Source organism: Cetorhinus maximus, chromosome 9 (assembly GCF_964194155.1).
Source record: "Cetorhinus maximus chromosome 9, sCetMax3.hap1.1, whole genome shotgun sequence".
In the NCBI taxonomy this organism is placed as follows: domain Eukaryota; kingdom Metazoa; phylum Chordata; class Chondrichthyes; order Lamniformes; family Cetorhinidae; genus Cetorhinus; species Cetorhinus maximus.
This window is the reverse complement of record NC_135887.1, coordinates 55820512-55832630: the sequence shown is the minus strand read 5'-3', so window position 1 is coordinate 55832630 and position 12119 is coordinate 55820512.

Genomic DNA, 12119 nt, shown 5'->3' with positions numbered 1-12119 from the left:
CTATTTGTACCAGCACACTGTGACCATCTGTACCAACACACTGTGACCATCTGTACCAGCACACTGTGTCTATCTGTACCAGCACACTGTGACCATCTGTACCAGCACAATGTGTCTATCTGTACCAGCACACTGTGTCTATCTCTACCAGCATACTGTGACTATCTGTACCAGCACACTGTGATTATCTGTACCAGCACACAGTGACTATCTGTACCAGCCCACTGTGTCTATCTGTACCAGCACATTGTGACTATCTGTACCAGCACACTGTGTATATCTTTACCAGCACACCGTAACTATCTGTAGCAGCAGACTGTGACTATCTGTACAAGAGCACTGTGACTATCGGTACCAGCACTCTGTGACTATCTGCACAAGCACACTATGTCTATCTGTAGCAGCACACTGTGTCTATCTGTACTAGCACACTGTGACTATCTGTACCAGCACACTGTGACTATCTGTACCAGCAAACTGTGACCATCTGTACCAGCAAACTGTGACTATCTGTACCAGCACACCTTGCCCTTTTGTACCAGCTCACTGTGACTATCTGTACCAGCACACTGTGACTATTTGTACCAGCACACTGTGACTATTTGTACCAGCACACTGTGACTATTTGTACCAGCACACTGTGACTATCTGTACCAGCAACTGTGACTATCTGTACCAGCACACTGTGTCTAACTGTACCAGCACACTGTGACTATCTGTACCAGAACACTGTGACTATCTTTAGCAGCACACTGTTTCTATCTGTACCAGCATACTGTGACTATCAGTACCAGCACAATATGACTATCTGTACCAGCACACTGTGTCTATCTGTACCAGCACGATGTGTCAATCTGTACCAGCACACTGTGACTATCTATACCAGCACACTTTGACTATCAGTAACTGAAAACTGTGACCATCTGTACCAGCACACAGTGTCTATCTGTACCAGCGCACTGTGACAATCTGTACCAGCACACTGTGTCTATCCGTATCAGCACACTGTGATTCTCTGTACCAGCACACTTTGTCTATCTGTACCAGCACACTGTTACCATCTGTACCAGCGCACTGTGTCTATCTGTACCAGCACACTGTGCCTATCTGTACCAGCACACTGTGTCTATCTCTACCAGCACACTGTGACTATCTGTACCAGCACACTGTGAATATCTGTACCGCACACATTGACTATCTGTACCAGCACACTGTGTCTATCTGTACCAGCACACTGTGACCATCTGTACCAGCACACTGTGTCTATTTGTACCAGCACACTTTGATTACCAGTACCAGCACACTGTGACTATCTGTACCAGCGCACTGTGACTATCAGTACCAGCACTCTGTGACTCTCTGTACCACCACGCTGTTACCATCTGTACCAGCACACAGTGTCTATCTGTACCAGCACACTTTGTTTATATGTACCAGCACACTGTGACAATCTGTACCAGAACACTGTGTCTATCTTTACCATCTCACTGTGTCTATCTGTACCAGCACACTGTGTCTATCTGTAACAGCACACTGTGACTATCAGTACCAGCACATTGTGACTATTTGTACCAGCACACTGTGACTATCTGTACCAATACACTGTGACTATCTGTACCAGCAACTGTGACTATCTGTAACAGCACACTGTGACCATCAGTACCAGCACACTGTGACCATCTGTACCAGCACACGGTGACTATCTGTACCAGCACACTGTGACTATCTGTACCAGCACACTGTGAATATCTGTACCAGCACACTGTGACTATTTGTACCAGCACACTGTGAATATCTGTACCAGCACACTGTGTCTATCTGTACCAGCACACTGTGACTATCTGTACCAGCACACTGTGACTATCTGTACCAGCACTCTGTGACATCTGTACCAGCACACTGTGACCATCTGAACCAGCACACAGTGTCTATCTGTACGAGCACACTGTGACTACCTGTACCAGCACACTATGTCTAACTCTACCAGCACACTGTGTCTATCTGTACCAGCACACAGTGTCTATCTGTACCAGCACACTGTGTTTATATGTACCAGCACACTGTGACTATCTGTACCAGAACACTGTGTCTATCTTTACCATCACACTGTGTCTATCTGTACCAGCACACTGTGTCTATCTGTACCAGCACACTGTGACTATCAGTACCAGCACATTGTGACTATTTGTACCAGCACACTGTGACTATCTGTACCAATACACTGTGACTATCTGTACCAGCAACTGTGACTATCTGTAACAGCACACTGTGACCATCAGTACCAGCACACTGTGACCATCTGTACCAGCACACGGTGACTATCTGTACCAGCACACTGTGACTATCTGTACCAGCACACTGTGAATATCTGTACCAGCACACTGTGACTATTTGTAACAGCACACTGTGACCATCTGTACCAACACACTGTGACCATCTGTACCAGCACACTGTGTCTATCTGTACCAGCACACTGTGACCATCTGTACCAGCACAATGTGTCTATCTGTACCAGCACACTGTGTCTATCTCTACCAGCATACTGTGACTATCTGTACCAGCACACTGTGATTATCTGTACCAGCACACAGTGACTATCTGTACCAGCCCACTGTGTCTATCTGTACCAGCACATTGTGACTATCTGTACCAGCACACTGTGTATATCTTTACCAGCACACCGTAACTATCTGTAGCAGCAGACTGTGACTATCTGTACAAGAGCACTGTGACTATCGGTACCAGCACTCTGTGACTATCTGCACAAGCACACTATGTCTATCTGTAGCAGCACACTGTGTCTATCTGTACTAGCACACTGTGACTATCTGTACCAGCACACTGTGACTATCTGTACCAGCAAACTGTGACCATCTGTACCAGCAAACTGTGACTATCTGTACCAGCACACCTTGCCCTTTTGTACCAGCTCACTGTGACTATCTGTACCAGCACACTGTGACTATTTGTACCAGCACACTGTGACTATTTGTACCAGCACACTGTGACTATTTGTACCAGCACACTGTGACTATCTGTACCAGCAACTGTGACTATCTGTACCAGCACACTGTGTCTAACTGTACCAGCACACTGTGACTATCTGTACCAGAACACTGTGACTATCTTTAGCAGCACACTGTTTCTATCTGTACCAGCATACTGTGACTATCAGTACCAGCACAATATGACTATCTGTACCAGCACACTGTGTCTATCTGTACCAGCACGATGTGTCAATCTGTACCAGCACACTGTGACTATCTATACCAGCGCACTTTGACTATCAGTAACTGAAAACTGTGACCATCTGTACCAGCACACAGTGTCTATCTGTACCAGCGCACTGTGACAATCTGTACCAGCACACTGTGTCTATCCGTATCAGCACACTGTGATTCTCTGTACCAGCACACTTTGTCTATCTGTACCAGCACACTGTTACCATCTGTACCAGCGCACTGTGTCTATCTGTACCAGCACACTGTGTCTATCTCTACCAGCACACTGTGTCTATCTCTACCAGCACACTGTGACTATATGTACCAGCACACTGTGAATATCTGTACCAGCACACAATGACTATCTGTACCAGCCCACTGTGTCTATCTGCATCAGCACACTGTGTCTATCTGTACCAGCACACTGTGACTATCTGTACCAGCACACTGTGACTATCTGTACCAGCACTCTGTGACATCTGTACCAGCACACTGTGACCATCTGAACCAGCACACAGTGTCTATCTGTACGAGCACACTGTGACTACCTGTACCAGCACACTATGTCTAACTCTACCAGCACACTGTGTCTATCTGTACCAGCGCACTTTGTCTATCTGTACCAGCACACTGTATCCATATGTACCAGCACACTGTGTCTATCTGGACCAGCACACTGTGTCTATTTCTACCAGCACAATGTGTCTATCTGTACCAGCACACTGTGACTATGTGTACCAGCACACAGTGACTATCTGTACCAGCACACTGTGTCTATCTGTACCAGCACACTGTGACCATCTGTACCAGCACAGTGTGACTATCTGTACCAGCACACTGTGACTCTCTGTACCAGCACGCTGTGCCTATCTGTACCAGCACACTGTGACTATCTATACCAGCACACTGTGACTATCTGTACCTGAACACTGTGACCATCTGTACCAGCACACAATGTCTAGCTGTACCAGCGCACTGTGACTATCTGTACCAGCACACTATGTCTATCTGTATCAGCACACTGTGATTATCTGTACCAGCACACTTTGTCTATCTGTACCAGCAAACTGTGACCATCTGTACCAGCACACTGTGTCTATCTGTACCAGCAGACTGTGTCTATCTCTACCAGAACACTGTGACTATCTGTACCAGCACACTGTGTCTATCTGCACCAGCACACTGTGACCATCTGTACCAGCACACTGTGTATATCTGTACCAGCACACTGTAACTATCTGTACCAGCACACAGTGACTATCTGTACCAGAGCACTGTGACTATCGGTACAAGCACTCTGTGACTATCTGTACCAGCATGCTGTGACCATCTGTACCAGCACACTGTGTCCATCTGTACCAGCACACTTTGTTTATCTGTACCAGCACACTGTGACTATCTGTACCAGCACACTATGTCTATCTGTACCAGCACACTGTGACTATCTGTACCAGCAAACTGTGACCATCTGTACCAGCAAACTGTGACTATCTGTACCAGCACAGCTTGCCCAAATGTACCAGCTCAATGTGACTATCTGTACCAGCACACTGTGACCATCTGTACCAGCGCACTGTGACCATTTGTACCAGCAAACTTTGTCTATCTGTACCAGCACAATGTGTCTAACTGTACCAGCACACTGTGACTATCTGTACCAGAACACTGTGACTATCTTTAGCAGCACACTGTTTCTATCTGTACCAGCATACTGTGACTATCTGCACCAGCACAATGTGACTATCTGTACCAGCACACTGTGTCTCTCTGTACCAGCACGCTGTTTCTTAATGTACCAGCACACTGTCACTATCTATACCAGCACACTGTGACTATCTGTACCTGAAAACTGTGACAATCTGTACCAGCACACTGTGCCTATCTGTACCAGCACATTGTGTCTATCTCTACCAGCACACTGTGACTATCTGTACCAGCACACTGTGAATATCTGTACCGCACACATTGACTATCTGTACCAGCACACTGTGTCTATCTGTACCAGCACACTGTGACCATCTGTACCAGCACACTGTGTCTATTTGTACCAGCACACTTTGATTACCAGTACCAGCACACTGTGAATATCTTTACCAGCACACAGTGACTATCTCTACCAGCCCACTGTGTCTTTCTGTACCAGCACACTGTGACCATCTGTACCAGCACACTGTGTCTATCTGTACCAGCACACTTTGACTATCAGTACCAGCACACTGTGACTATCTGTACCAGCACAGTGTGACTCTCTGTACCATCAAACTGTGTCTATCTGTACCAGCACAATGTGTCTATCTGTACCAGCACACTGTGTTTATATGTACCAGCACACTGTTACTATCTGTACTAGAATACTGTGTCTATCTGTACCAGCACACTGTGTCAAAATGTACCAGCACACTGTGTCTATCTGTACCAGCACACTGTGACTATCAGTACCAGCACATTGTGACTATTTGGACCAGCTCACTGTGACCATCTGTACCTGCACACTGTGTCTATCTGTACCAGCACACTGTGACTATCTGTACCAATACACGGTGACTATCTGTACCAGCAACTGTGACTATCTGTATCAGCACACTGTGTCTATCTGCACCAGCACACTGTGACTATCTGTACCCGCACACTGTGTCTATCGGTACCAGCAACTGTGACTATCTGTAACAGCACACTGTGACTCTCTGTACCAGCACACTGTGTCTATCTGTACCAGCAACTGTGACTATCTGTAGCAGCACACTGTATCTATCTGTACCAGCTTACTGTGACTATCTGTACCAGCACAATGTGACTATTTGCACCAGCACGCTGTGTCTATCCGTACCAGCATGCTGTGTCTATCTGTACCAGCAAACTGTTACAATCTGTACCAGCACACTGTGTCTATCTGTACCAACACACTGTAACTATCTGTACCAGCACAAAGTGACTTTCTGTACCAGCACACTGTGTCTATCTGTACCAGCACACTGTAACTATCTGTACCAGCACACGGTGACTATCTGTACCAGCACAGTGTTATCTCTGTACCAGCACACTGTGTCTATCTGTACCAGCACACTCTAACTATCTGTACCAGCGCACTGTGACTATCTGTACCAGCGCACTGTGACTATCGGTACCAGCACTCATTGACTATCTGTACCAGCACACTGTGACTATCTGTACCAGCACACTGTGACTATCTGTACCAGCAAACTGTGACCATCTGTACCAGCAAACTGTGACTATCTGTACCAGCACACCTTGCCCATATGTACCAGCTCACTGTGACTATCTGTACCAGCACACTGTGACTATTTGTACCAGCACACTGTGATTATCTGTACCTGCAACTGTGACTATCTGTACCAGCACACTGTGTCTAACTGTACCAGCAGACTGTTACTATCTGTACCAGAACACTGTGACTATCTTTAGCAACCCATTGTTTCTATCTGTACCAACATACTGTGACTATCTGTACCAGCACAATGTGACTATGTGTACCAGCACAATGTGACTATCTGTACACTCACGCTGTGTCTATCTGTACCAGCACACTGTGACTATCTATACCAGCACACTGTGACTATCTGTACCTGAACACTGTGACCATATGTACCAGCACACAGTGTCTAGCTGTACCAGCACACTGTGACTATCTGTACCAGCACACTGTGACTATCTGTACCAGCACACAGTAACTATCTGTACCAGCCCACTGTGTCTATCTGTACCAGCACACTGTGACCATCTGTACCAGCACACTGTGTATATCTGTACCAGCACACTGTAACTATCTGTACCAGCACACTGTGACTATCTGTACCAGAGCACTGTGACTATCGGACCAGCACTCTGTGACTATCTGTACCAGCACGCTGTGACCATCTGTACCAGCACACTGTGTCCATCTGTACCAGCACACTGTGTTTATCTGTACCAGCACACTGTGACTAACTGTACCAGCACACTATGTCTATCTGTACCAGCACACTGTGTCTATCTGTACTAGCACACTGTGACTATCTGTACCAGCACAATGTGACTATCTGTACCAGCAAACTGTGACCATCTGTACCAGCAAACTGTGACTATCTGTACCAGCACACCTTGCCCTTATGTACCAGCTCACTGTGACTATCTGTACCAGCACACTGTGACTATTTGTACAATCACACAGTGACTATTTGTACCACCACACTGTGATTATCTGTACCAGCAAATGTGACTATCGGTACCAGCACACTGTGTCTAACTGTACCAGCACACTGTGACAATCTGTTCCAGAACACTGTGACTATCTTTAAAAGAACACTGTTTCTATCTCTACCAACATACTGTGACTATCTGTACCAGCACAATGTGACTATCTGTACCAGCACACTCTGTCTATCTGTACCAGCACGCTGTGTCTATCTGTACCAGCACACTGTGACTATCTATACCAGCACACTGTGACTATCTGTACCTGAAAACTGTGACCATCTGTACCAGCACACAGTGTATATCTGTACCAGCGCACTGTGACTATCTGTACCAGCACACTGTGTCTATCTGAATCAGAACACTGTGATTATCTGTACCAGCACACTTTGTCTATCTGTACCTGCACACTGTGACCATCTGTACCAGCACACTGTGTCTATCTGTACCAGCACACTGTGTCTATCTCTACCAGCGCACTGTGACTATCTGTACCAGCACACTGTGAATATCTTTACCAGCACACAGTGACTATCTCTACCAGCCCACTGTGTCTTTCTGTACCAGCACACTGTGACCATCTGTACCAGCACACTGTGTCTATCTGTACCAGCACACTTTGACTATCAGTACCAGCACACTGTGACTATCTGTACCAGCACAGTGTGACTCTCTGTACCATCAAACTGTGTCTATCTGTACCAGCACAATGTGTCTATCTGTACCAGCACACTGTGTTTATATGTACCAGCACACTGTTACTATCTGTACTAGAATACTGTGTCTATCTGTACCAGCACACTGTGTCAATCTGTACCAGCACACTGTGTCTATCTGTACCAGCACACTGTGACTATCAGTACCAGCACATTGTGACTATTTGGACCAGCTCACTGTGACCATCTGTACCTGCACACTGTGTCTATCTGTACCAGCACACTGTGACTATCTGTACCAATACACTGTGACTATCTGTACCAGCAACTGTGACTATCTGTATCAGCACACTGTGTCTATCTGCACCAGCACACTGTGACTATCTGTAACAGCACACTGTGACTCTCTGTACCAGCACACTGTGTCTATCTGTACCAGCAACTGTGACTATCTGTAGCAGCACACTGTATCTATCTGTACCAGCTTACTGTGACTATCTGTACCAGCACAATGTGACTATTTGCACCAGCACGCTGTGTCTATCCGTACCAGCATGCTGTGTCTAACTGTACCAGCAAACTGTTACAATCTGTACCAGCACACTGTGTCTATCTGTACCAACACACTGTAACTATCTGTACCAGCACAAAGTGACTTTCTGTACCAGCACACTGTGTCTATCTGTACCAGCACACTGTAACTATCTGTACCAGCACACGGTGACTATCTGTACCAGCACAGTGTGAATCTCTGTACCAGCACACTGTGTCTATCTGTACCAGCACACTCTAACTATCTGTACCAGCGCACTGTGACTATCTGTACCAGCGCACTGTGACTATCGGTACCAGCACTCATTGACTATCTGTACCAGCACACTGTGACCATTTGTACCAGCACAATGTGTCTATCTGTACCAGCACACTGTGTTTATCTGTACCAGCACACTGTGACCATCTGTACCAGCACACTGTGACTATTAGTACCAGCACACTGTGACTATCGGTTCCTGAACACAGTGACTATTTGTACCAGTGCACTGTGAATATCTGTACCAGCACACTGTGGCTTTCTTTACCAGCACACTGTGACCATCAGTACCTGCACACTGTGACCATCTGTACCAGCACACGGTGACTATCTGTACCAGCACACTGTGACTATCTGTACCAGCACACTGTGAATATCGTACCAGCACACTGTGACTATTTTTACCAGCACACTGTGACCATCTGTACCAACACACGGTGACCATCTGTACCAGCACACTGTGTCTATCTGTACCAGCACACTGTGACCATCTGTACCAGCACACTGTGTCTATCTGTACCAGCACACTGTGTCTACTCTATTAGCAAACTGTGACTATCTGTACCAGCACACTGTGACTATCTGTACCAGCACACAGTGACTATCTGTACCAGCCCACTGTGTCTATCTGTACCAGCACACTGTGACCATCTGTACCAGCACACTGTGTATATCTTTACCAGCACACTGTAACTATCTGTAGCAGCACACTGTGACTATCTGTACCAGAGCACTGTGACTATCGGTACCAGCACTCTGTGACTATCTGTACCAGCACACTGTGACTATTTGTACCAGCACACTGTGATTATCTGTACCTGCAACTGTGACTATCTGTACCAGCACACTGTGTCTAACTGTACCAGCAGACTGTTACTATCTGTACCAGAACACTGTGACTATCTTTAGCAACACATTGTTTCTATCTGTACCAGCATACTGTGACTATCTGTACCAGCACAATGTGACTATCTGTACCAGCACAATGTGACTATCTGTACACTCACGCTGTGTCTATCTGTACCAGCACACTGTGACTATCTATACCAGCACACTATGACTATCTGTACCTGAACACTGTGACCATCTGTACCAGCACACAGTGTCTAGCTGTACCAGCACACTGTGACTATCTGTACCAGCACACTGTGACTATCTGTACCTGCACACAGTAACTATCTGTACCAGCCCACTGTGTCTATCTGTACCAGCACACTGTGACCATCTGTACCAGCACACTGTGTATATCTGTACCAGCACACTGTAACTATCTGTACCAGCACACTGTGACTATCTGTACCAGAGCACTGTGACTATCGGACCAGCACTCTGTGACTATCTGTACCAGCACGCTGTGACCATCTGTACCAGCACACTGTGTCCATCTGTACCAGCACACTGTGTTTATCTGTACCAGCACACTGTGACTATCTGTACCAGCACACTATGTCTATCTGTACCAGCACACTGTGTCTATCTGTACTAGCACACTGTGACTATCTGTACCAGCACAATGTGAATATCTGTACCAGCAAACTGTGACCATCTGTACCAGCAAACTGTGACTATCTGTACCAGCACACCTTGCCCTTATGTACCAGCTCACTGTGACTATCTGTACCAGCACACTGTGACTATTTGTACAATCACACAGTGACTATTTGTACCAGCACACTGTGACTATCTGTACCAGCAAATGTGACTATCGGTACCAGCACACTGTGTCTAACTGTACCAGCACACTGTGACAATCTGTTCCAGAACACTGTGACTATCTTTAAAAGAACACTGTTTCTATCTCTACCAACATACTGTGACTATCTGTACCAGCACAATGTGACTATCTGTACCAGCACACTCTGTCTATCTGTACCAGCACGCTGTGTCTATCTGTACCAGCACACTGTGACTATCTATACCAGCACACTGTGACTATCTGTACCTGAAAACTGTGACCATCTGTACCAGCACACAGTGTATATCTGTACCAGCGCACTGTGACTATCTGTACCAGCACACTGTGTCTATCTGTATCAGAACACTGTGATTATCTGTACCAGCACACTTTGTCTATCTGTACCTGCACACTGTGACCATCTGTACCAGCACACTGTGTCTATCTGTACCAGCACACTGTGTCTATCTCTACCAGCACACTGTGACTATCTGTACCAGTACACTGTGAATATCTTTACCAGCACACAGTGACTATCTCTACCAGCCCACTGTGTCTTTCTGTACCAGCACACTGTGACCATCTGTACCAGCACACTGTGTCTATCTGTACCAGCACACTTTGACTATCAGTACCAGCAAACTGTGTCTATCTGTACCAGCACAATGTGTCTATCTGTACCAGCACACTGTGTTTATATGTACCAGCACACTGTTACTATCTGTACTAGAACACTGTGTCAATCTGTACCAGCACACTGTGTCTATCTGTACCAGCACACTGTGACTATCAGTACCAGCACATTGTGACTATTTGGACCAGCTCACTGTGACCATCTGTACCTGCACACTGTGTCTATCTGTACCAGCACACTGTGACTATCTGTACCAATACACTGTGACTATCTGTACCAGCAAATGTGACTATCTGTATCAGCACACTGTGTCTATCTGTACCAGCACACTGTGACTATCTGTACCCGCACACTGTGTCTATCGGTACCAGCAACTGTGACTATCTGTAACAGCACACTGTGACTCTCTGTACCAGCACACTGTGTCTATCTGTACCAGCAACTGTGACTATCTGTAGCAGCACACTGTATCTATCTGGACCAGCTTACTGTGAGTATCTGTACCAGCACAATGTGACTATTTGCACCAGCACGCTGTGTCTATCCGTACCAGCATGCTGTGTCTATCTGTACCAGCAAACTGTTACAATCTGTACCAGCACACTGTGTCTATCTGTACCAACACACTGTAACTATCTGTACCAGCACAAAGTGACTTTCTGTACCAGCACACTGTGTCTATCTGTACCAGCACACTGTAACTATCTGTACCAGCACACGGTGACTAACTGTACCAGCACAGTGTGAATCTCTGTACCAGCACACTGTGTCTATCTGTACCAGCACACTCTAACTATCTGTACCAGCGCACTGTGACTATCTGTACCAGCGCACTGTGACTATCGGTACCAGCACTCATTGACTATCTGTACCAGCACACTGTGACCATTTGTACCAGCACAATGTGTCTATCTGTACCAGCACACTGTGT